The sequence below is a fragment of the Anomaloglossus baeobatrachus genome, chromosome 5 (assembly GCF_048569485.1).
Source record: "Anomaloglossus baeobatrachus isolate aAnoBae1 chromosome 5, aAnoBae1.hap1, whole genome shotgun sequence".
In the NCBI taxonomy this organism is placed as follows: Eukaryota; Metazoa; Chordata; class Amphibia; order Anura; family Aromobatidae; genus Anomaloglossus; species Anomaloglossus baeobatrachus.
In genome coordinates this window covers 288,981,471-289,007,112 of record NC_134357.1, presented here as the reverse complement: position 1 = coordinate 289,007,112, position 25,642 = coordinate 288,981,471, and the positions used below count along the sequence as shown (strand labels likewise).

General features: G+C 45.8%; 1 protein-coding gene across 6 annotated transcripts in view; it reads right to left on the bottom strand.

Moving 5' to 3' along the window:
• The window catches only part of TNRC6C (trinucleotide repeat containing adaptor 6C), a 288,331-nt gene that overhangs the window by 181,995 nt on the left and 80,694 nt on the right, over positions 1–25,642 (bottom strand). For 4 of the 6 annotated variants that reach the window (XM_075349540.1, XM_075349544.1, XM_075349543.1 and 1 more), the window contains exon 1: positions 5,073–5,153. The exons of the other annotated variants lie outside the window; for them this stretch is intronic. The gene's annotated coding sequence lies outside the window, so the exon portion shown is untranslated. Of the gene's footprint in view, positions 1–5,072; positions 5,154–25,642 lie in introns of those variants that run through there. 6 annotated transcript variants of the gene reach the window in all.

The following is a 25,642-nucleotide window of genomic DNA, read 5'->3' as shown; positions in this document are numbered from 1 at the left end:
ATTCGGGGATCACATGCATAATGCCACACTAGTCTTGGAAAACCTGATGCAAACATCGCCAGGCTTCCTATATATTTTATAAGGTTTATGAACCCCCTCCCCTCCTTTAACATAGAAAACTGGCCCTGTATGATGTATAAAAACGGACATCGTAGAGATGTCAACAGATAATATTGGCGATTGATGTGCAAAAGGAAGATGTGGTCTGTATGACAGCCATTATTTTACCTCCCCCATTGAGTTTAATGGGAGAGTCTGATTTGGTGACACAGATCAGATCGGTACACCCTGCTATTATTTTTATGTGCCGTCCTTCAGTAAACCGCACCATTGACTTGCTTTGGTCCACGCTGAATGTGTTGCATACGGATGTAAAATTCCTTCATCTGAACAAGCCCATAGAAAGATTTTTCAAAACTATAGTAAAAGAAAAAGTGCCGTATCCCATAGCAACCAACCAGAATTATTCCATTATTATCAAACAAATCTCTGAAAACTAAAAGCTGATATCCGATTGGTTGTTCTGGTCAACCCCTCCACTTTATCTCACCTCAAAATAATCTCTCCTATAGCGCCAGTGACCCTTATTGCACTTAAGAAATGCTCTGCAGAAAATGGGGGTGGCCAGTAGTAGAGATATCTCCAGGCTCCGCCCACAAAGCGGGGAAAAACCGCCATGGCGCAGAATATACCACCACTATATCAAGACCGATTTACCCTCTGGAAAACCAAAAAATAATGAGAAGGGAGACATGATCAGGCATTTTACGCTTACTCCAATTTCCCCAGCAGGGCCAAAGACTAGATACAATTTACACCATTATTGCTACCGCATTTGATGAAGAACCACAAAAAGCTTCATTGTGCACCGAAGAAACCCAATCATGTAATGCCATTCTGCCCCAATCTACACGGGAAAGCACAATACCTGTTACAAGAGTCACACTACAGTCTTGCAGCGCTGGGGTCCTGGGTTCGATTCCCACCAAGGACAACATCTGCAAGGAGTTTGTATGTTCTCCCCGTGTTTGTGTGGGTTTCCTCCCACACTCCAAAGACATACAGATAGGGACTCTAGATTGTGAGCCCCAATGGGGACAGTGTTGCCTATGTATGTAAAGTGCTGTGGAATTAATAGCGCTATATAAATAAATATTATTAATAATAATAATAATAATAATAAATAATAAATTCCAAAACTGTTGGATATTTGTAGGCGAATTCCTAAAGCGAGGGCAGTCTCCATTGCACACCACCTGTTTCAGGGTTTGTAAAATTGCCATGAATGTAAAGCGTATCCTCTGCAATTTTTTTTTTTTTTTTTTTTTTTAACTATAGCTCCAAAAACAAAATAAATAAAAATAAAAAAAATTTACACAAAAAATGTTTTATTTGTTTACACCCCCTGCATTTTTTATTTATTTTTCTAAAACCAGCCTACTTAAAAATAACTTCTGTTGTAGAAGACCCTTATTTTCACCGATGAAAACGAAATTCTGGAGCATCTTATCTTACAACTGTCCGATGTTCCTCTGTTATTCCTCCTAGAAATATACAAGTGTATCTCAATAAATTAGAATGTCATCAAAAAGTTACTTTATTTCAGTGTTTATATACAAAAAGGGAAACATATTATATAGAGTCATTACACACAGAGGGATCTATTTCAAGTGTTTATTTCTGTTAGTGTTGATGATTATGGCTTACAGCCAATGAAAACCCAAAAGACATTATCTCAGAAAATTAGAATATTATATAAGACCAACTGAAAAATTGCTTGTAAACTCAGAAATGTTGGTTCCTACTGAAACGTCTGTACAGTAAATGCCTTGGTCGGGGCTCCTTTTGCCACCAGCTTCTTTAGCAATGACCTTTCGTGGCTTACCCTCCTTGTGGAGTGTGTCAGTGACTGCCTTCTGAACATCAGTCAAGTCAGCAGTCTTCCCCCATGATTGTATAGCCTACTGACCCAGACTAAGGGACCATTTTAAGTGCTTAGAAAGCCTTTGAAGGTGTTTTGTGGTAATTATTCTAATTTTCTGAGATAATGACTTTTGGGTTTTCCTTGGCTGTAAGCCAGAATCATCAGCATTAACAGAAATAAACATGTGAAATAGATCCCTCTGTGTGTAATGACTCTATATAATATATGCGTTTCACTTTTTATATTGTATTACTGAAATAAATTAAATTTTGGTGATCCTCTAATTTATTGAGATGCACTTGTATATGTGTGACAGCTGAGGGCGTGTCCTGCCATGGACTAATCACTGCTGCCCGGAGCTGTGTAGGGTCACGCCCCTTTCATAAGAGGTCCAATCACTGCTGCCAGGAGCGTGAATAGGCTTGCCCCTTTCAGAAGAGGAGTGGTAACACCCAGGTGTCTAGAATGTGATGATTCCATCATACAATATATGTATTTTATGGGAAACACTTTACATGTCAGGAGTGGTGACAAGTTCTCTTTAAAGGGATCATCCATCTGTGGGGACTTTTTTTCTCACTTAAAAAAGGCATGTACTTGAGGCTTAAAAAAAAAAAAAAAAATTCCGAACTGGGTTTCATTAAAAATTTTGCTTTTCTGGGCTTTTTTTTCTCCTGCACATTCAATTTTAATGTGATCTGTGGTACTAGTGACAAGCGAGCGCCGCCATGCTCAGGTCTTGTAACAAGCAGTCAGACGATTGGACAGGCTTGGGTGCTCTACTAGTTTTGAGCGAGCACTTCCATGCTCAGTAGCTCGGTACTAGTAATAAGCGAGCACTGCTATGCTCGGTACTAGTGAGGGGGGCTTGTAATGAGCAGTCAGATGCTCGGACGGGCTGAAGTCGTTGTACAGAGTATAACTGAAGTCAATTGGAAACAAGCATTTTTCCATATTATCCAGAAAAATGCTCGAGTACCCCGTCGACTTCCATTATACTCGGCACATAGAGTCGAGCCTGTCCGAATGTCTGACTACTCATGAGTAGTGAGCATCCCAGCATGGCAGCTCTCACGCTCATCACTAGCACCCAGCACCAGAGCATGGCAGCGCTCGCTCATCACTAGTACCCAGCACCAGAGCATGGCAGTGCTCGCTCATCACTAGTACCCAGCACCAGAGCATGGCAGCGCTCGCTCATCACTAGTACCCAGCACCAGAGCATGGCAGCGCTCGCTCATCACTAGTACCCAGCACCAGAGCATGGCAGCGCTCGCTCATCACTAGTACCCAGCACCAGAGCATGGCAGCGCTCACTCATCACTAGTACCCAGCACCAGAGCATGGCAGCGCTCGCTCATCACTAGTACCCAGCACCAGAGCATGGCAGCGCTCACTCATCACTAGCACCCAGCACCAGAGCATGGCAGCGCTCGCTCATCACTAGTACCCAGCACCAGAGCATGGCAGCGCTCGCTCATCACTAGTACCCAGCACCAGAGCATGGCAGCGCTCGCTCATCACTAGTACCCAGCACCAGAGCATGGCAGCGCTCGCTCATCACTAGTACCCAGCACCAGAGCATGGCAGCGCTCACTCATCACTAGTACCCAGCACCAGAGCATGGCAGCGCTCACTCATCACTAGTACCCAGCATGGTAGCGCTCGCTCATCACTAGTACCCAGCATGGTAGCGCTCGCTCATCACTAGTACCCAGCATGGTAGCGCTCGCTCTCATCACTAGTACCCAGCATGGTAGCGCTCGCTCTCATCACTAGTACCCAGCATGGTAGCGCTCGCTCTCATCACTAGTACCCAGCATGGTAGCGCTCGCTCTCATCACTAGTACCCAGCATGGTAGCGCTCGCTCTCATCACTAGTACCCAGCATGGTAGCGCTCGCTCTCATCACTAGTACCCAGCATGGTAGCGCTCGCTCTCATCACTAGTACCCAGCATGGTAGCGCTCGCTCTCATCACTAGTACCCAGCATGGTAGCGCTCGCTCTCATCACTAGTACCCAGCATGGTAGCGCTCGCTCTCATCACTAGTACCCAGCATGGTAGCGCTCGCTCTCATCACTAGTACCCAGCATGGTAGCGCTCGCTCTCATCACTAGTACCCAGCATGGTAGCGCTCGCTCATCACTAGTACCCAGCATGGTAGCGCTCGCTCATCACTAGTACCCAGCATGGTAGCGCTCGCTCATCACTAGTACCCAGCATGGTAGCGCTCGCTCATCACTAGTACCCAGCATGGTAGCGCTCGCTCATCACTAGTACCCAGCATGGTAGCGCTCGCTCATCACTAGTACCCAGCATGGTAGCGCTCGCTCATCACTAGTACCCAGCATGGTAGCGCTCGCTCATCACTAGTACCCAGCATGGTAGCGCTCGCTCATCACTAGTACCCAGCATGGTAGCGCTCGCTCATCACTAGTACCCAGCATGGTAGCGCTCGCTCATCACTAGTACCCAGCATGGTAGCGCTCGCTCATCACTAGTACCCAGCATGGTAGCGCTCGCTCATCACTAGTACCCAGCATGGTAGCGCTCGCTCATCACTAGTACCCAGCATGGTAGCGCTCGCTCATCACTAGTACCCAGCATGGTAGCGCTCGCTCATCACTAGTACCCAGCATGGTAGCTCTTGCTCATCACTAGTACCCAGCATGGTAGCTCTCGCTCATCACTAGTACCCAGCATGGTAGCGCTCGCTCATCACTAGTACCCAGCATGGTAGCGCTCGCTCATCACTAGTACCCAGCATGGTAGCGCTCGCTCATCACTAGTGGTCACCAATCAGTTGAGAGGAACTCAGAAAAAGACAGATAAGGGTTACAAAGTCAGTGTAGCTCACTGACAGATCCTCAGGTAACTCATTCTGCAGCCAGTGATAGACTGTGCAACACAGAAGCTATAGAAGGCAAAAAGGTGCAAAATGTTTAATGAAACCCCATGTAAAAGAAATGTTTTTACCCCAACTACTCGCATTTAAGTAAAAAGAGATGACGAATCTCCCACAGTTGGTGTACCCCTTTAAGCACAGCAGCCCCCTGGAGAGGACGCTGCTCCCGGGGCTCCCCTCATCCACGGCTTCTCCCGGGGACCTGACAGCGGCCGCTCCCCCCGCCGCAGCTGATCGGTACCTGCTGGCAGTGTCCGCTCTGGAGGGCTCTCGGGTCCCTCCGGTCGCTGCTCGGTCTCTGGCGGATGAGGGGATCCAGGCAGGCGGCTCCGGGACGGGCTGGTGACAGCGATCAGGGCTCCTCTCCCCCGGGACACGGCCAGGCTCCCTGTGCAGGGCGCGGTACCTCCTCCAGGTGTGTGCGGGGCCTGGCGGCGCTCAGGGGGGAGGGCTTCCTCTCCAGCTTCTCGCTGTCTTCCTCGGTTTTCTCCTCAGAGCTCTAGCGCTGTTCCGCTGACGGGAGGCAGAAAATGGGCAGCTGCGGCCATTTTGTTGGTAACTGACAAGAAGCCAAGAGAGGGGCGCGGCCAAGTAAATGAGTTGCTGGGCTGCCAGGCGTTCAAACCACTCATTGGCTGATAAGTTGTTAAGGGAGGCGTGTCCCTTCAAATTGGGCGGAGACTTAGAGCGAAGACTCCGTAAAATGACTGTGGAAGGCGTGTCACTGTGATTGGCAGTTTCCTCAGAATGTGGGCGTGTCGGTATGATTGACAATCTGCTCTGAATGTGGGCGGATTAGGAGGGTGGAAGGTGTAGGACGTGGTTACCGCCCCCTCCCTCCTGATAAGGGGCGGGGCGTATGGGTTGTTTATGTTTTTTCCAGTTGACAGCTTTAACAGATGGCGCAGTGCGCATGCTCAGAGCAGTCCGCTGGGGAAAGCGCATGTCTGGAATAGTTGACAGGGTTGTGATTAATCACGTCCTATGCTGCCTGCAGTCAGCTGGAGTCTGAGCTCCACTCTGGTCTCTCGGCTGATAACAGCTTTCATTACTTAAAGGGTTTCTCCGGGAATAGAAAAGGATAAATAACTGAAGGAAATGTTATGGAAAATAAATTCCTGAATACATTTAATTAGCAAATCACAATGGTTTTCACTAGGGAGGCAATTACTATAGAGAGCAACTGGTTACACTGGCAGATACCCGTCCTGGAATGTTCGGCCGGCTGCTGTGCGCATGTGCAATATAAGCTCCGCCCCCTCCGCATGCTGAGGTAAGACTAGGCCAATGGAACTTGTGAATGACATACACATAAAGGGACGGAGCTTCTACTGCACATGCTCACAGCAGCCAGGACAGGTTTCTGCCAGTGTACCAGGACGGCAGCCATTTTAATCCAATAGTAATTAGCTCTCTTGACAAAAATATTGTGATTTTCTAATTAAATGTATTTAAGAAGTTATTCATAATGACAATAAGTTTTATTTTTGTTTGTTTTTTGTATTCCCGGAAAACCCCTCTAAGTGTCACTTGGAAAGCGGTTGCTATGGCAATAAGGCTACTTCTCAATTGTTAACAGTGTGCTGATTTGCTAATGAACAGTTGTCTCTATGCATTACTGTCATGTACACACTCTAAAGTGACCTGTCAATCACCTAGAGCCAGGCAGGAAAAAAACCAATACCAGTCAGGTCTCTCGCTGTCGTCTTTTCGAACTATATTTACTCTGAATCGCCGGAGCAGTCATGCTGTCAGGATCTGATACATATTGCTGTGGTTTGGGCAGCAAGCATCACCTGACAGGTTCCCTTTAAATTTGGGCTCTTTACTGTGACCCTAAGAGTTTGATTAAATCTAGATTTTTTTGTTGCTATTCAGCGTATACACTGAGAAAACCAGAGCAAATACATTAAACTGTAGCTGTGACAAATGCCCAACACTGATATATGTCACCCCCAGCCTTAAAGGTATCTGGATGTTTAAAGGGAATCGATTTGCATTTAGACCAACAATGTCTACTTTGGTCTCATTTCCCCAAAGCACATGCTTGATGTGTCCCCTATAAAACATGTGGAAGAAGGTGCTCTGGTCACATGAGACCAAAGTAGATCTTTTAGGGCTAAATCATGCAAAATGCTATGTGGCAAAAAATTAACAATGGATATCACCCTGAAAACACAATCCCCACAGTCAAACATGGTGGTGGCAGCAGCATCATGCTGTGGGGATGGTTTTATTCAGCAGGGAAAGGGAAGCTGGTCAGAGTTCATGGAAAGATGGAACTAAATCCAGGAAAATCCTAGAGGAAAACCTGTTGGAGGCTGCAAAAGACTTGAGAATCGGATTTAGATTCACCATCCATGCAGATCAGGTACTAGTAGCCCTCCACCCAAGTAATACTGCTTTCAGTCACTTGGAGAACCAACCACTGTGGAATGCAGGGGGACCTGACAGCGACACAGATTTCTATGTGAGAGCCCATTTTCTTGCCAAATTCTTTGGGGAATGGTAAGTGTGATTAATTTGGGGGTGTCTTTCATTTGGGGGTAAACTTCATTTGGGGGTAAACTTAGCAGTACATAGAGAATACTAAATTTAAGCAGGTAATTTCAACCATAGTAAATATGGTATGTACCCACCACTATAGGACTAGTTGTTCGCCATGGAAAAATATCAGACACCCCCTGAAAATAAGTCCTAGCACAGCTTTTGGAGCATAAAATAATATAATATAAGACTTTATTTTCGGGGAACACATTACTATTTCCTTTACACCTCACAAATACAGTACAGACCAAAAGTTTGGATGCACCTTCTCATTCAGAGAGTTTTCTTTATTTTCATGACTCTGAAAATTGTAGATTCAGATTGAAGGCATTAAAACTATGAATTAACACATGTAGAATGAAATAGTTAACACAAAAGTGTGAAACAACTGAAAATATGTCTTATATTCTAAGTTCTACCAAAGTAGCCACCTTTTGCTTTGATTACTGCTTTCTACACTCTTGGCATTCTCTTGATGAGCTTCAAGAGGTAGTCACCGGAAATGGTTTTCCAACAGTCTTGAAGGAGTTCCCAGAGATGCTTAGCACTTGTCGACCCTTGCCTTCACTCTGCGGTCCAGCTCACCCCAAACCATCTCGATTGGGTTCAGGTCTGGTGACTGTGGAGACCAGGTCATCTGGTGTAGCACCCCATCACTCTCTTTCTTAGTCAAATAGCCCTTACACAGCCTGGAGGTGTGTTTGGGGTCATTGTCCTGTTGAAAAATAAATGATGGTCCAACTAAATGCAAACTGGATGGAATAGCATGCCGCTGCAAGATGCTGTGTGTTACGCTCACCGAGGAGCGGCGAGCGTCCGGAGGTGGACCCACTGGACCGTGCACCGGACTCCCCCCGAGAAGGCGACCAGCAGCGAACCCCTATTCAGGGACTGTGCAGCGCCTCCCCAGAAGGCCTAAATGCACGGCAGCCAGGAACCGGTAGTAGGAGTCTCTGTAGGGCCAGGTGTAGCAAGGTTGTGACGTCCACAGCCGGCAGAACACGGAAATGGCACCGGAGATGTTCACAGCAGGTGACTTCCACAGCAGGTACGGTACAGATAATGTCCACGGCAGGTAGGACCCGGTGACGTCCACTGTAGGTATGAGCAGTGACGTCCACTGCGGGTATGGCCGGTGACGTCCACTGCGGGTATGTATAGATAGTGTCCGCGGCAGGTATGGCACGGTGACGTCCACGGTAGGTATAAGCGGTGACGTCCCCAGCCGGAATGGTATAGATGGCACTACGGTGAGACAAAGGATTAGAACCAGGTATCAAATGCACGGATATCAAATAATAGCACAAACGGCTCTGGACACTGGCAATGCACTAATAGAGGCGTTGCTCAGGCGCCTGCTGCCAGGGGAGGTGAACTTAAATACCATATGGCAACAGGTGACCTCTGAGGTCACTTCCAGGTAATTGGGCGCTACCACTTTAAGAAAGGGGGCGTGGCCTCGCGCGCAGCCTAGAATCAGACACTGCAGAACTGTGTGTGCTCTGCAGACAGAAAGAGGCTGAAGCAGCCCCAGGAGCATGATGTCTGACCCGGGAGTGAGCAGGAGCAGAGTCATGAGACCGGTAAGAGAAAGGCCGTCGCTGCCTGGGGCTATGACTGGGAGTGCAAGTGGGAGCCATGCTGGGACTGGACACATGTGAGGGAGCGCACCCCCCATGGGGTCTGGTGGAACCAGGCGCTACAGTACCCCCCCCGAAGACCCCCCCTCAGGAAGCTCCGGAGGAGTCGAGGAGCATCCAGGTCCTCCGCAGGTACCCACGTCCTCTCCTCAGGACCGAACCCCTTCCAGTCCACCAGATAGTAGGTTCTACCTCGGACCTCCTTAGCCGCAAGGATGGCTTTACCTCATAGACGTCGTCATCACCAACAGGAGGAGGCGAAGCCCCAGGATCACTGCGGAAACGGCTCAGGACCACCGGCTTGAAGAGGGACACATGGAAGGAGTTTGGGATGCGAAGTGTAGACGGCAGTTTCAACTTGTAGGACACCTCATTGATCCGCCAGAGCACTGCAAAGGGACCAATAAAGCGGGGTCCCAGCTTGTAAGACGGCAGATTCAGGTGGACATACTTGGACGAGAGCCAGACTTTATCTCCGCGATGAAAGAAAGGAACATCCAGATGGTTCTTGTCAGCGTGTTTCTTCATGCGGACGGAGGAACGTTCCAGAGTCGACTTGGTCTCAGCCCAGATGGCGGAGAAGGACCTCAGCAACAAACGTCTTACCGGGAGGAAGGTGGTACATGTCAACTGGTGTCGCCATTAGCTTGGAAGGTTCAATGATGTGCCGAGGTTCATCTTCCTGATCCTCTAACAGCAATGATCGAGACAGCGCATCGGCCTTCAGGTTCTTCTCGGCTGGACGGAAATGCAGAACAAAATCAAAGCGGGCGAAGAACAATGACCATCGGGCCTGTCGGGGGTTTAGCCTGTGGGCTGTCTGGAGATATGCCAGATTCTTGTGGTCAGTATAGATGGTAACTGGATGCAATGACCCTTCCAGCAGGTATCGCCACTCTTCCAGGGCCAGCTTGATTGCCAGCAACTCACGATCTCCGATTGAGTAGTTTCGTTCTGCTGGGGAGAAAGCCTTAGAAAAGAAGCCACAGGTTACTGTCTTACCCTCTGACGTTTTCTGTGTAAGAACCGCACCGGCTCCGGATGAGGAGGCATCTACCTCAAGGATAAACGGCTTGTTCGTGTCGGGTCTGTGTAAGGCTGGAGCAGAAGCGAAGGCTCGTTTAAGGGACAGGAACGATTCTTCAGCTTCCAGGGTCCATTTCTTTGGGTTCTCCCCTTTGCGAGTGAGAGAGGTTATGGGACGTACCAGAGACGAGAAGTGTAGAATGAATTGCCGGTAATAGTTGGAGAATCCCAGGAATCGCTGGATAGCCTTCAACCCTTCCAGACGGGACCAATTCAGTACGGCTGATACCTTATCTGGGTCCATCTTCAGGCCGGTATCAGAGACTATGTGGCCAAGGAAGGGTAGCGAGGTCTGTTCAAACAGGCATTTCTCGAGTTTGGCATAAAGGCGATTCTCTCTCAATCTCCGCAGGACAAGACGAACATGTCTTCGATGGGTATGCAAGTCCGGAGAGAAGATAAGGATGTCGTCCAAATACACAACCACACAGGTGTATAGAAGATCACGGAAGACGTCATTCACGAACTCCTGGAAGACCGCCGGAGCGTTACTGAGCCCGAAGGGCATCACTCGATATTCATAGTGCCCATCCCGAGTGTTGAACGCAGTCTTCCATTCGTCCCCCGACCGAATGCGAACCAGATTGTATGCACCCCGGAGATCTAATTTGGAGAAGATCTTGGCACCTAGAAAGCGGTCAAACAGTTCCGGTATCAGGGGTAGCGGGTATCTGTTCTTCACCGTGATCTTATTCAATCCGCGGTAGTCAATGCAAGGCCGTAGACCCCCGTCCTTTTTCCCCACAAAGAAGAAGCCCGCTCCGGGAAGAGAGGAGGATTTTTGGATGAAGCCTCGTGCTAGATTTTCCTTTATGTAGTCAGACATGGCTTGGGTCTCTTCTCGAGACAGAGGGTAGATGCGCCCACGCGGAGGGGTTGTCCCGGGGAGCAGGTCGATGGGAGAATCGTAGGGTCTGTGTGGCGGCAACTTCTCAGCTTCCTTCTTGTCAAAGACATCGGCATAGGTCCAATAGGCAGGGGGTAACCCGGGAAGGGTGACCGGTTCAACGGGTCGGTGCGGAGGATGCACTGGTTTCAGGCAGTTGCCGTGGCAAGACGCACCCCATTGCAGGATGTCTCCAGAATCCCAGTCCAGTACTGGCTTGTGCGACCGAAGCCAGGGTATTCCCAGTAGTAGGGCATTCATCATGCCAGGGAGTACGTGGAAGGCGATGGTCTCAGAGTGTAGCAACCCCACTTGCATAGTAAGGTTCTCCGTGATGTACCGGATGGGTTCGGATAGCGGTTTTCCATCCACGGAAGAAAGACTGATGGGGGTAGCAAGACATCGGACGGGAATCTGGTGTAGGTCCACCACGGATTGTTGGATAAAGTTCCCGGCAGAGCCTGAATCCAGGAACGCATGCTCTGACAACCGGATGGAACCACAGGACAGGGATACAGGCACATGGAGAAAAGGAGAGGACTTGGCATGACCTAGGGTGGCCTCTCCGATGGACCCTAGGCTCTGTAGTTTACCGGCTTTACTGGACAGTCTTGAATCAGATGTTTGGCACTTCCGCAGTAAATATATGTAAAGGGGGGTGTTTCATAACAAACTATATATAACCCTTAAAATTACGTACTTTATTAATATTCATTAAAATCCACAACCCTTGTGCAAAATATTTCAAAAGGGAAAAATAATAAAGGGAGGAGGGTAAGATGCTCGCCCTTTACAATAGCCCTCCCTCCTGTCCACTACCTACCGCGGGGGTCGGCACCCTGATACCTGCGAACAATGGCGCCCCCACTCAGCGGAGGCTGTCCCTGAAATGACCCTCAATGGACCCTCAACAAAGTAATGAAAAATAGATAGGGTTAGGAGTCATACACAGGGTACATACATTCACAGTGGACAGGTAAAAAGGAACAGCTGCACATGAACCTCAGGTTTAGACCAACATTAAATGTCACTGGTGATTCTAGGGGTCTAGGGGTAATAATACGGACCGATAGACAGATCCAGTGTACTGAATATAAGGTACCCCTGGTGCTTCCAGGGGCAAGGATACAATACAATGGATATGTGGCCCTATATATCCCCAAACACCCCTGAATACCAAGATTCAATTGCATACACTTGATATCCAAAACTACTCTTTGGTACGCCTATTAAGTGAAAGACAGAATATAGTGCATGGTGCAAAAACAATGTGCAAAATTATGAGCAGAATCTGGCCTCAGATGCCAACCATAATGAACAGCCAGTCTGCCCATATATAGAATAAGACATACCAAGTGTGAATCAACCAGTAATGGTCATACAGGTTAGTCAATAACTTATCTGTAGGGAGGGTTCATGTGCGCTTCCCAGAAAAGCCCCAAACACGCCTCAACGCGTTTCTCCAGACATGGATCATCAGGAGGCTTGATGCAAGGCTTGCCAATTGGTTTCAGGACAGCATGATGTCAGGATAAGCCCCCTTATCCTGACATCATGCTGTCCTGAAACCAATTGGCAAGCCTTGCATCAAGCCTCCTGATGATCCATGTCTGGAGAAACGCGTTGAGGCGTGTTTGGGGCTTTTCTGGGAAGCGCACATGAACCCTCCCTACAGATAAGTTATTGACTAACCTGTATGACCATTACTGGTTGATTCACACTTGGTATGTCTTATTCTATATATGGGCAGACTGGCTGTTCATTATGGTTGGCATCTGAGGCCAGATTCTGCTCATAATTTTGCACATTGTTTTTGCACCATGCACTATATTCTGTCTTTCACTTAATAGGCGTACCAAAGAGTAGTTTTGGATATCAAGTGTATGCAATTGAATCTTGGTATTCAGGGGTGTTTGGGGATATATAGGGCCACATATCCATTGTATTGTATCCTTGCCCCTGGAAGCACCAGGGGTACCTTATATTCAGTACACTGGATCTGTCTATCGGTCCGTATTATTACCCCTAGACCCCTAGAATCACCAGTGACATTTAATGTTGGTCTAAACCTGAGGTTCATGTGCAGCTGTTCCTTTTTACCTGTCCACTGTGAATGTATGTACCCTGTGTATGACTCCTAACCCTATCTATTTTTCATTACTTTGTTGAGGGTCCATTGAGGGTCATTTCAGGGACAGCCTCCGCTGAGTGGGGGCACCATTGTTCGCAGGTATCAGGGTGCCGACCCCCGCGGTAGGTAGTGGACAGGAGGGAGGGCTATTGTAAAGGGCGAGCATCTTACCCTCCTCCCTTTATTATTTTTCCCTTTTGAAATATTTTGCACAAGGGTTGTGGATTTTAATGAATATTAATAAAGTACGTAATTTTAAGGGCACTTCCGCAGTAGAAGCACTCTCCTGCCATTCTCCGATTCCTCTGTCGCAGTCTGGACTCACTGACGCGATCGACCTCCATGGGCTCGTGCGGAGCAGTAGACCGGGTGGAGGGAGGTGACATCGGCCTTTGGAAGGTGGGCGCAAGGCGTGGGGTTCTTCTCGCCCGGGTGACTTCTCTGGCACGCTCTTGGAAGCGGAGATCAATACGGGTAGCCAGAGAGATCAGCTCTTCCAGGGTGGTAGGTACATCCCGGCCGGCCAGTTCATCCTTGATTTTACCGCATAACCCTTCCCAGAAGGCAGCTACCAAGGCGTCATTGTTCCACTTGAGTTCGGAGGACAGAGTGCGGAATTCGATTGCATACTGTCCCACGGTGAGATTCCCCTGGTGGATTCTCATGAGCGAAGAGGCAGTAGAGGAGAGACGGCCTGCCTCATCGAACACCTTACGGAAGGTGGTCAGAAAGACGGACAGGACTTGAACGGTCGGGTCATTCCTCTCCCAGAGCGGATTCATCCAAGCCAGAGCCTGACCAGTCAGATGAGACATGATAAATGCGATTTTCGAGCGATCAGTCGCTCGCTGCAGCGGCAACAGCTCAAAGTGCAGGGAGCACTGGTTTAAGAAACCGCTACGCAAACGGGGATCCCCTCCATACATGGGTGGGGAGGCCAGGCGGGAAGGAGACATGCATGTCGATAATCCCGCAGAGTTGGGGGTTGTTGAGGAGGCCGGATTCTGCAGGGCGTATAGAGGGGAATCCACGGACGCCATATATTCGGCCATGCGTCTCTGGGCCTCATGCTGGCGGGACATTTCCTTCTGTAGTTCAATTAATTGGGAGCCGTCGGAGGATCCGGAGGTTTGCATGGATGCCAGACGGGATTCCACAGACTTCATGTGAGCCACTAATCTTGCTTGGGTCTTACGTTGGCGGGAGAGCTCCTGTTGCAGGTCAGTCAGCGGGTTAACCTTGATCCCGTCGGAGTGCATGGCCCGAGCAAACTGTTACGCTCACCGAGGAGCATCGAGCGTCCGGAGGTGGACCCACTGGACCGTGCACCGGACTTCCCCGAGAAGGCGACCAGCAGCGAACCCCTATACAGGGACTGTGCGGCGCCTCCCCAGAAGGCCTAAATGCACGGCAGCCAGGAACCGGTAGTAGGAGTCTCTGTAGGGCCAGGTGTAGCAAGGTTGTGACGTCCACAGCCAGCAGAACACGGAAACGGCACCGGAGATGTTCACAGCAGGTGACGTCCACAGCAGGTACGGTACAGATAATGTCCACGGCAGGTAGGACCCGGTGACGTCCACTGTAGGTATGAGCGGTAACGTCCACTGCAGGTATGGCCGGTGACATACACTGCCGGTATGTATAGATAGTGTCTGCGGCAGGTATGGCACGGTGACGTCCACGGTAGGTATAAGCGGTGACGTCCCCAGCCGGAATGGTATAGATGGCACTACGGTGAGACAAAGGATTAGAACCAGGTATCAAATGCACGGATATCAAATAATAGCACAAACGGCTCTGGACACTGGCAATGCACTAATAGAGGCATTGCTCGGGCGCCTGCTGCCAGGGGAGGTGAACTTAAATACCATATGGCAACAGGTGACCTCTGAGGTCACTTCCAGGTAATTGGGCACTACCACTTTAAGAAAGGGGGCGTGGCCTCGCGCGCAGCCTAGAATCAGACACTGCAGAACTGTGTGTGCTCTGCAGACAGGAAGAGGCTGAAGCAGCCCCAGGAGCATGATGTCTGACCCGGGAGTGAGCAGGAGCAGAGTCATGAGACCGGTAAGAGGAAGGCCGTCGCTGCCTGGGGCTATGACTGGGAGTGCAAGTGGGAGCCATGCTGGGACTGGGCACATGTGAGGGAGCGCGCCCCCCACGGGGTCTGGTGGGACCAGGCGCTACACTGTGGTAGCCATGTTGGTTCAGTATGCCTTCAATTTTGAATAAATCCCCAACAGTGTCACCAGCAAAGCACCACACACCATCACACCTCCTCCTCCATGCTTCACGGTGGGAACCAGGCATGTAGAGTCCATCCGTTCACCTTTTCTGCATCGCACAAAGACACGGTGGTTGGATCCAAAGATCTCAAATTTGGACTCATCAGACCAAAGCACATTTCCACTGGTCTAATGTCCATTCCTTGTGTTCTTTAGCCCAAACAAGTCTCTTCTGCTTGTTGCCTGTCCTTAGCAGTGGTTTTCTAGCAGCTATTTTACCATGAAGGCCTGCTGCACAAAGTCTCCTCTTAACAGTTGTTCTAGAGATGTGTCTGCTGCTAGAACTCTGTGTGGCATTGACCTGCTCTCTAATCTGAGCTGCTGTTAACCTGCGATTTCTGAGGCTGGTGACTCGGATAAATGTATCCTCCGCAGCAGAGGTGACTCTTGGTCTTCCTTTCCTGGGGCGGTCCTCATGTGAGCCAGTTTCTTTGTAGCGTTTGATGGTTTTTGTCACTGCACTTGGGGACACTTTCAAAGTTTTCCCAATTTTTCGTACTGACTGACCTTAATTTCTTACAGTAATGATTGCCACTTGTTTTTCTTTACTTAGCTGCTTTTTTCTTGCCATAATACAAATTCTAACAGTCTATTCAGTACAACTATCAGCTGTGTATCCACCAGACTTCTGGACAACACAACTGTTGGTCCCAACCCTATTTATAAGGCAAGAAATCCCACTTATTAAACCTGACAGGGCACACCTGTCAAGTGAAAACCATTTCCGGTGACTACCTCTTGAAGCTCATCAAGAGAATGCCAAGAGTGTGCAAAGCAGTAATCAAAGCAAAAGGTGGCTACTTTGAAGAACCTAGAATATAAGACATATTTTCAGTTGTTTCACACGTTTTTAAGTATTTCATTCCACATGTTTTAATTCATAGTTTTGATGCCTTCAATGTGAATCTGCAATTTTCAGAGTCATGAAAATAAAGAAAACTCTTTGAATGAGAAGGTGTGTCCAAACATTTGATCTGTACTGTACTTGCTACGTAGTGTTGATATATCACATAAAATCCCAATAAAATACATTTAAGTTTTTGGGTGTAACATAAAATGTACAAAAGTTCACGGGTATGAATATTTTTTCAAGGCACTGTATAAATAGTTTGGGAGTGAAATCCTGTCGACATACAGTCATATGAAAAAATTTGGGCACCCCTATTAATGTTAACCTTTTTTCTTTATAACATTTTGGGTTTTTGCAACAGCTATTTCAGTTTCATATATCTAATAACTGATGGACTAAGTAATATTTCTGGATTGAAATGAGGTTTATTGTACTAACAGAAAATGTGCAATCCGCATTTAAACAAAATTTGAGCGGTGTGAAAGTATGGGCACCTCAACATAAAAGTGACATTAATATTTTGTAGATCCTCCTTTTGCAAAAATCACAGCCTTTAGTCGCTTTCTGTAGCTTTTAATGAGTTCCTGGATCCTGGTTGAAGGTATTTTGGACCATTCCTGTTTACAAAACAATTCCAGTTCAGTTAAGTTTGATGGTCGCCGAGCATGGACAGCACGCTTCAAATCATCCCACAGATTTTCAATGATATTCAGGTCTGGGGACTGGGATGGCCATTCCAGAACATTGTAATTGTTCCTCTGCATGAATGCCTGAGTAGATTTGGAGCGGTGTTTTGGATCATTGTCTTGCTGAAATATCCATCCCCTGCGTAACTTCAACTTCATCACTGATTCTTGCACATTATTGTCAAGAATCTGCTGATACTGAGTTGAATCCATGGGACCCTCAACTTTAACAAGATTCCCGGTGCCGGCATTGGCCACACAGCCCCAAAGCATGATGGAACCTCCACTAAATTTTACTGTGGGTACCAACTGCTTTTCTTGGAATGCCGTGTTTTTTTGCCTCCATGCATAACGTCTTTTTGTAACAACTCAATCTTTGTTTCATCAGTCCACAGGACATACTTCCAAAATGTAACTGTCTTGTCCAAATGTGCTTTTGCATACCTCAGGTGACTCTGTTTGTGGCGTACTTGCAGAAATGGCTTCTTTTGCATCACTCTCCCATACAGCTTCTCCTTGTGCAACGTGCGCTGTATTGTTGACCGATGCACATTGACACCATCTGCAGCAAGATGAAGCTGCAGGTCTTTGGAGGTGGTCTGTGGATTGTCCTTGACTGTTCTCACCATTCTTCTTCTCTGCCTTTCTGATATTTTTCTTGGCCTGCCACTTCTGGGCTTAACAAGAACTGTACCTGTGTTCTTCCATTTCCTTACTATGTTCCTCACAGTGGAAACTGACACTTTAAATCTCTGAGACAACTTTTTGTATCCTTCCCCTGAACAACTATGTTGAATAATCTTTGTTTTCAGATCATTTGAGAGTTGTTTTGAGGAGCCCATGATGCCACTCTTCATAGGAGATTCAAATAGGAGAACAACTTGCAAGTGGCCACCTTAAATACCTTTTCTCATGATTGGATACACCTGCCTATGAAGTTCAAAGCTCATGAGGTTACAAAACCAATTTAGTGCTTTAGTAAGTCAGTAAAAAGTAGTTAGCAGTGTTCAAATCAAGAAATTGATAAGGGTGCCCATACTTTTGCACCAGTCAAATTTTGTTTAAATGCGGATTGCACATTTTCTGTTAGTACAATAAACCTCATTTCAATCCAGAAATATTACTCAGTCCATCAGTTATTAGATATATGAAACTGAAATAGCTGTTGCAAAAACACAAATTGTTATAAAGAAAAAAGGTTAACATTAATAGGGGTGCCCAAACTTTTTCGTATGACTGTATTCCCCTTAGGCTATGTGCCCACGGGACTCTGTATCTGCGGATTTTTCTGCATCAAAATCCGCAGCTTTCCCCCGGAATCCGCACCTTTTCATAGGTGCGGATTTTGTGCGGATTTGATGCGGATTTGACGCGGATTTTGTTGCGGATTTTGCGATTTTTTTTAATTCAATTGAATAGGCAAAATCCGCACGAAAAGCCGCAACAATAATTGATAGGCTATGTGTCCACGGGAGAATGTAGCTGCGGATTTTTCTGCATCAAAATCCGCAGCTTTCCCGCAAAATCCGCACCTTTTCAAAGGTGTGGATTTGCCGCGGATTTACCGCGGAATTGCCACGGATTTGATGCGGATTTTGGTGCAGATTTTTTTTTTACCAATTTTAAAGCCAAAATCCGGATGAAAATCCGCAACAATAATTGACATGTTGCAGATTTTTCCGGATCAAAATCCGCACGAAATCCGCTGCAGAAAAATTCGCAGCGTGGGCACAGCATTTCCAAAATGCCATAGAAATGGCTGGGAAGTGCCTGAGCTGCAGATTTTCGGGAAATCCGCGGCTTTTCCGCGAGAAATCCGCGGCAAAATCCGCACATTTTCCGCAGCGTGGGCACATAGCCACATGCTGCAGATTTTTCCGCACGAAAATCCGCACGATTTTCGCTGCGGAAAAATCCGCAACGTGGGCACAGCATTTCCTAAATGCCATAGAAATGGCTGGGGAGTACCTGTGCTGCAGATTTCTGGAAAATCCGCTGCTTTTCCGCGAGAAATCCGCGGCAAAATCCGCCCATTTTCCGCAGCGTGGGCACATAGCCTTAGGCTATATTAGGATATATTCGCAGGTACGGCCGCATGTTTCCCGCAGCTGCCCGCCGGCATCCACAGCTATTTTTAGCTGCGAGTTTCCAGCGGAATAGCTGCGGGAAACATGCGTACTTTCACGCGATTTACCTGCTGACGTCCCGGCCTCTATCTCCATAGCGGAGGGCCGGGATCTCCGCAAGTAAATCCGCATGAATAATTGACATGCAGTTAGGTGCGGCTGAGGGATCTCCGCAGGAGATTCCGCAGCCGCACTTTCCGCAGCGTGGACACAGACACTCCCCATGTACCATAGGGTAAGATGGGGAGTGCCTGTACATGCTAGAACCTGCGGATTTATCTGGAAAATCCAGAAAAATACGCAGGTTTTCCGCAGCAAACTCCACAGCAAAATGCTCCCGTGGGCACATGGCCTAAAGTGCTGTTTTATCTGCATGAGTAAAATACAAGGGACCTAATAAATCAATGCTTACTGTTTTACTCTACAGTTGGATGTCTGTCTGTACTATGGAAGTATTGCTGATGGATTATTCCTCTGGATTCTGTGTATTGTGGAGGAGCGGACGCTGATCCATGGTGGTTTACATGGAAATATCCATCTTATGAAACCCTTAAACAGACAGTCAGAACACCTGATTCAGGTAGTAATTTGGTACTGAATCTGTATTAAAGAAGTGGGCCACTACACAGCATAGTGGCCACATCAATCTAAAGCTCATAAAGAAGACTACTCTCAAATACCTTGTGTTGGCATTAGTGCCCCTGAGCAGCACTTTTGCAGTCCACTCAGTCCCATCATATGACCCCTGGGGTCCGAGGTGGACCCCAGTCTCCCTGAGTGACTGTTCTGTGGGCAGAGTTTTACCGCTCGTCACAGCCCAGCATCACTCCTGCTTGCAGCGCCCTGCAGTAAAGGAGGAGTGAGCAGGGAGATGCTGGGCTGTGATGAGCGATGAAACTCCGCTCTCAGCCAAGTCACTCAGGGAGACTGGGGCCCACCTCTGTGATGTCGGGTCAACTGGAAGTTGACATGACTTCACCGGATCTCAGAGGTCACTGAGCCCAGGGGTCACGTGATTGGGATTAGTGAAACACCTTCTTTATGAGCTTTACATCGATGTGGACACTATGCAGTGTAGGTGACCACCCCTTTAACTTATATTTTAAGCTGTCCGTCATTATGTCTATTGCAACTTTTCTTCTAGGTCTTTTAAAGGCTTTTTGCCTCTTTTTGTACCTGCTCCATAAGAGACTGTCTCTAATTAGAGTCATTGTGCACTGTAGCTGTATTGAATTATTCGTCTTCTGTGTACTTTTTTGTGTTTTCTGTAGACTATAAAGTATGAATAAAAACAATAAATGCCCAGATGTTTGTGACATTATAACTCTACACACACTAGGTTTGAGCACTTGTAGCTGGACATTGTTACCGCAGAACACAGCCTACAAACAAATCTAGACAATGGAACACAGCTTACAGTTTAACTGAGCAGCCAGGTCTGGTGATGTCAATACAGTAATGAACGTTGTAGGGGTCAACAAAGTGTTGGCAGCTTACTACATCTTTTGGGAATACTCTGTTATGGGATTCAGTATAGGTCTTTTTTGTAGAAATTTTCCAGCATCCCATCCGCTATGATCCCTGGGTATAGAGATAGATAATATTCCTTATCCATACAGTGTCATTTTCTGCCACGACCATTACCTCCAAAGCTCAAAAACGGAAATCACCTCTAATCTCTTCAATCTTAGAGATGGTAGAGAAGGACTTGCTGATGAGTTTTGGATCATTGTTCTGCTGCATAACCCAAGTGTGCTTCAGTTTAAAGTCAGGAACAGATGGCCGGACATTATCCTTCAGAATTTTTTTGTAGACAGCAGAATTCATGGTACCATTTACCACAGCAATTATTCCAGGTCCTGAAGCAGCAAAAGAGCCCCAGACCATCACACTATCACCACCATATTTTACTGTTGGTATGATGTTCCTTTTTTGAAATGCTGTGTTATTTCTACGCCTGATTTAATAGGACATACACCTTCCAGAAAGTTCAACTTTGTCTCGTCAGTCCACAGAGTATTCCCCCAAAAGTCTTGGGGACCATCAAGATGTTTTCTGTCAAAACTGTTTTCTTTTTGCTCAGCAGTGGTTTTCGTCTTGAAACTCTGCCATGCAGCTGATTTTTGCCTAGTCTCTTTCTTATGGTGTAGTTATGAACACTGGCCTTACCTGAGGCAAGTGAGGCCTTCAGTTCTCTGGATGTTGTTGCAGGGTCTTTTGTGACCTCTTTGATGAGCCATCGCTGTGCTCTTAGGGTAATTTTGGTTGGCCGGCCACTCCTGGGAAGGTTTACCACTGTTCCATGTTTTCACCATTTGTGTATAATGGCTCTCATTGTAGTTTGCTGGCATCCCAAAGCTTTAGAAATGGCTTTATAATGTTTTTCATACTGATACATCTCAATTACTTTGTTTCTCATTTGTTCCTGAATTTCATTGGATCATGGCATGATGTCTAGCTTTTGAGGATCTTTTGGTCTACTTCACTTTGTCAGGCAAGTCCTATTTCAGTGATTTCTTGATTAAGAACAGGTGTGGCAGTAATCTGGTCTGGGTATGGCTAGGGAAATTTAACTCATCTTTCCAAATATGTGATAAACCACAGTTAACTTATGTTTTAAGTGGGGGGGAGCAATCACTTTTTTCACACAGGGCCCTGTAGCTGTGGATTTCTTTTTTCCTTAATAATAAAGACCTTCATTTATAAACTGCATTTTGTGTGTACTTGTGTTATCTTTGTTTAATATTAAAATTTGTTTTGTGATCTGAAACATTTATGTGTGACAAACATGCAAAAGAATAAGAAATCAGGAAAGGGCAACCACTTTTTTTACACCACTGTGTATAATAGGGTGGAGGACATATATACCAGGATGGGCCCAGGAAGTGGGACATATATACCAGAATGGGAGACATATATACCAGGATTGGAAACGTATACCAGGATGGGAGGTAAATAAACCAGGAAAGGGCATATATACCAGGATGAACCCAGGATGAGTACCATATATACCAGGATGGGTACCATATATACCAGGATGGGGACATATATATCAGCATGGGGACATATATACCAGGATGGGCCCGGAATAAGGGACATATATACCAGGATGGACCAGAACATGAGACATATATACCAAGATGGGCCGAGGAAGGGGGACATATATACCAGGATGAAGGATAGATATCAGGATAGGGAACATATATACTAAGTTGAACCAGGATGAGGAACATATATACCAGGAAAGGGAACATATATACCAGGATGGGTCCGGGATGAGAAACATATATACCAGAATGGGGAACATATGTACCAGGATGTGGGACATTACTACATAATGGGGGAGGGAATGGCAACTCATATCTCCTTATAGGATTTAGAACGCTACAAGGGCCCATACATGTGACCAACATGTAGAGGGATGGGGGTGGAGCAAATTTTGCATCAGGGCCCATTGAACTCTAGTTACGCTATTGAATAAAATTCAGAATGAGGCTTATAAAAGTGACTTCTGCTTCACATTGCAACCGCCGTGTGATTTTGCAGGTCACAAACACAGTTACGTTGTGCTGCAACTGACCTTGAACGCTGCTGGAAATAGCAAAGATGGCGACTGGTGAGTATGATACTACCTTTATGATATTTACACATATGATAACTAACAAAACTGAGGGAAAAATAAAAACAATCTCTGGAGTTGGGCATTAAGAGGCATTCACCTTTGAATACACTTATCACACATCACTACAACTATCTCCTTTTCTTAGCATGGCCAGTGTTAGTAAATGTGTGCCTGTGGATCGACGGGCTCAAACTACAAAACCTCCATGCCTGTAGACTTTTCGTGCATCCATCTATATTTTTAATAAATGTGCAAATGTTGTCAGTGGTAGCACATTTATTTGAATTCTTACTGTATACTTCTTTGTATACTATTTTCCTCGCATATATTTGCTCTTTCAGTACATTATTTCCTATTGTGTTTGACCTCTCAATCACAGTGTACTCTCTAGTTTGTATTTAGACGCTTTGTGTTCTGCCAGCTGTCTCTCCATTTCCTACTAGAAGCTACACGTTGCTAATGGCATTGTTCCCACTGGCTCCAAGAGGAGCAAATTCCTCCAACTTTTATTTCAGAGGAAGAACGCAGATCTTTCTTTCTGGATATTTTGAGAACAATGTGTGTTGTTGTAGATGTTCCATCCGTTTAATTTACATACTAGAAAAGTAATAGCCTTATTATTTGGCTAAACATTAATGTAAGTAAATTACCAACGCCAACATGAAAAAAAGAAAGTAAATTTACAATGCCAACATGAAAAAAAGAAAGTAAATTTACAATGCCAACATGAAAAAAAGAAAGTAAATTTACAATGCCAACATGAAAAAAAGAAATGAAAAAATTATCAATATTAAAACATTGCAATGAATGAGAGAAATATCAGCATTAAAGTAAATAAAAAGCTGGCCCTAAGTAATGAAAAAATACGTGCATATATCGATATCCTACAATATCAAATGTGTTGTGTTTTTCGTGTGTCTAGAACTAAAAAATCTAATCAAATAAATTAAAAAGAAATAAAAAGAAACAAAAAATAGTTCACAAGTAAATTACCTTAAACACCAAACATTTGTGCTGTATTTGCTGTATACTGTATATTATAAACTTGGTTTCACTTAACTTTCTTTATACAAAAACCTTTAAAGGGAACCGGTCATGTAAAAAAAAAACTATTAACCTGTAGATATGAGGTTAATAGCAATCTGGGCACTGACTGACAGCCAACTCTGCAGTTCATCAATACAGAGCTGGCTGTCAGTCAGTGTTGGGGGCGCGGTTACAACCGCCACTCACTATGCACAGAGCAATGACTGAAACAGCTTTGAACAAACCCCTATGATTGAAAGAACCAGACTGCCAGGAGGAATAAAGTTAATTTCCTCTGGGCAGTGGGTCTCTCAGTTAGGCAGCCACATGGCATTAGAATGCAATTAACCAGCAGCTTAACCCCATATCTGCAGATTAATAGCATTTTTTACATTATAGATTCCCTTTAACAATGATTCTTACTGTTAGCTGGAATAAATAAGTAGTTTTACATTTTTCTCCCATTAAATCTGGCATTTGTGCAACGAGTCTATCTAGCATTTACCCAAACAGATTACTTGACTATAATTCAGACCACAGAGTCAGAAAACCTACTTTAAATTCAGATTGTGAACTCAGAAGTCTTAATTGAGACTTCAGATTTAGAGACTGTAAAATTTTCCACAAAATAATTTGAACCCCAGTTTCAGACCCCTAAGACTAATTCAGACTCTAAAAGAAGACAGATCCTATTATTATGCCTAGCTATTTTTACTCTGGCTTCTTGTTTTTGGTTAATCTTGGAATAGTCCATTAAGTCATTATCACACTTTTGTCTATTGGGCTCAACTTGTAATTGCTATGCAGTGAGATCATGGTCTCATTACATCTCACACAGGAGTATTCCAGAACTGATTGCTCCTGTATGAGATGTAGACCGGAGTAATTCCTGTGAGGGTTGCATTGCACTGCCCGGTCCGGCTGGTGGCTCTTCTGACAGGAGCATGTTAGCTTCATGTATTTCTATGCAGCTGATATGCTTCTGTCTGGAGAGCTGCCAGCCAGTCTGGGCATTGCTTTGCGATACGATGCAATCTTCGTGCGAGTCACACGCAAGTGTGACTCCAGCCTTAAAGACACCGTGCTCTGATCTCACTGTAGAGCAAGATCAGGTTGAAGACAACAGATATAAGTGTGATACTGACACTTTGAGCTCTTGGCTCTGGACAGTCAATGTGTGGGAGGGGCAGCACTACAGCAGAACTGACAGTGCTAGGAGAGGAAACGAGCTGTGAAAGACTTTGTAATGTGGCACAGCTAAACTCAGCTGCACTGCTCTTCCCTCCCACACTGCAGAAAGTGATACAAGGAGATCAGACTGCATCATTACATCTCTCACACCAAGAAATCTAAGCTATTGTGGTGGCATATATTTTTTTCTTCTGTGTTGCTGCCTGATTTTGATTGGTCAGCATCATACAGGGGGAAGAAGTACAAGACCTCAGTGAAAACTATCTGACAACACCCTCTTAGACTAAACAAAAGTTAAATAATTAAAAATCAAATAGTTTTATTTATAATATCTCAACACCAAAGGCAAAATAGGAAATAAAATGTTTTATTCTGCTCTGCAGCCACTATTTCATTGTGTATCCAGGGGAACGTGAAACATTTCCTAAAAGATCTTCTTTAAGAAAATCCATTAGATCAATAAATTGTTAAATATTAACAATGTTTCAACTTGTACAATAAGGAAAGTAACGTAAAAACAATAATGATTTTTAAAAAAATATTTTTTATATTGTAAAATTTTGAAGCAGTATTCTCAAAGAATTGCAGATACAATGGATGCTACTCATTAATGTTTGCTAGCTACGAATAAGCTTTACCCTGACCCTCATCCAAATTACATTCTTTGGGACAGATAGTACATTTTTAAATAACCTTTTATGACATTGACTTTATCCTACTCTCAAAAAATGTCTT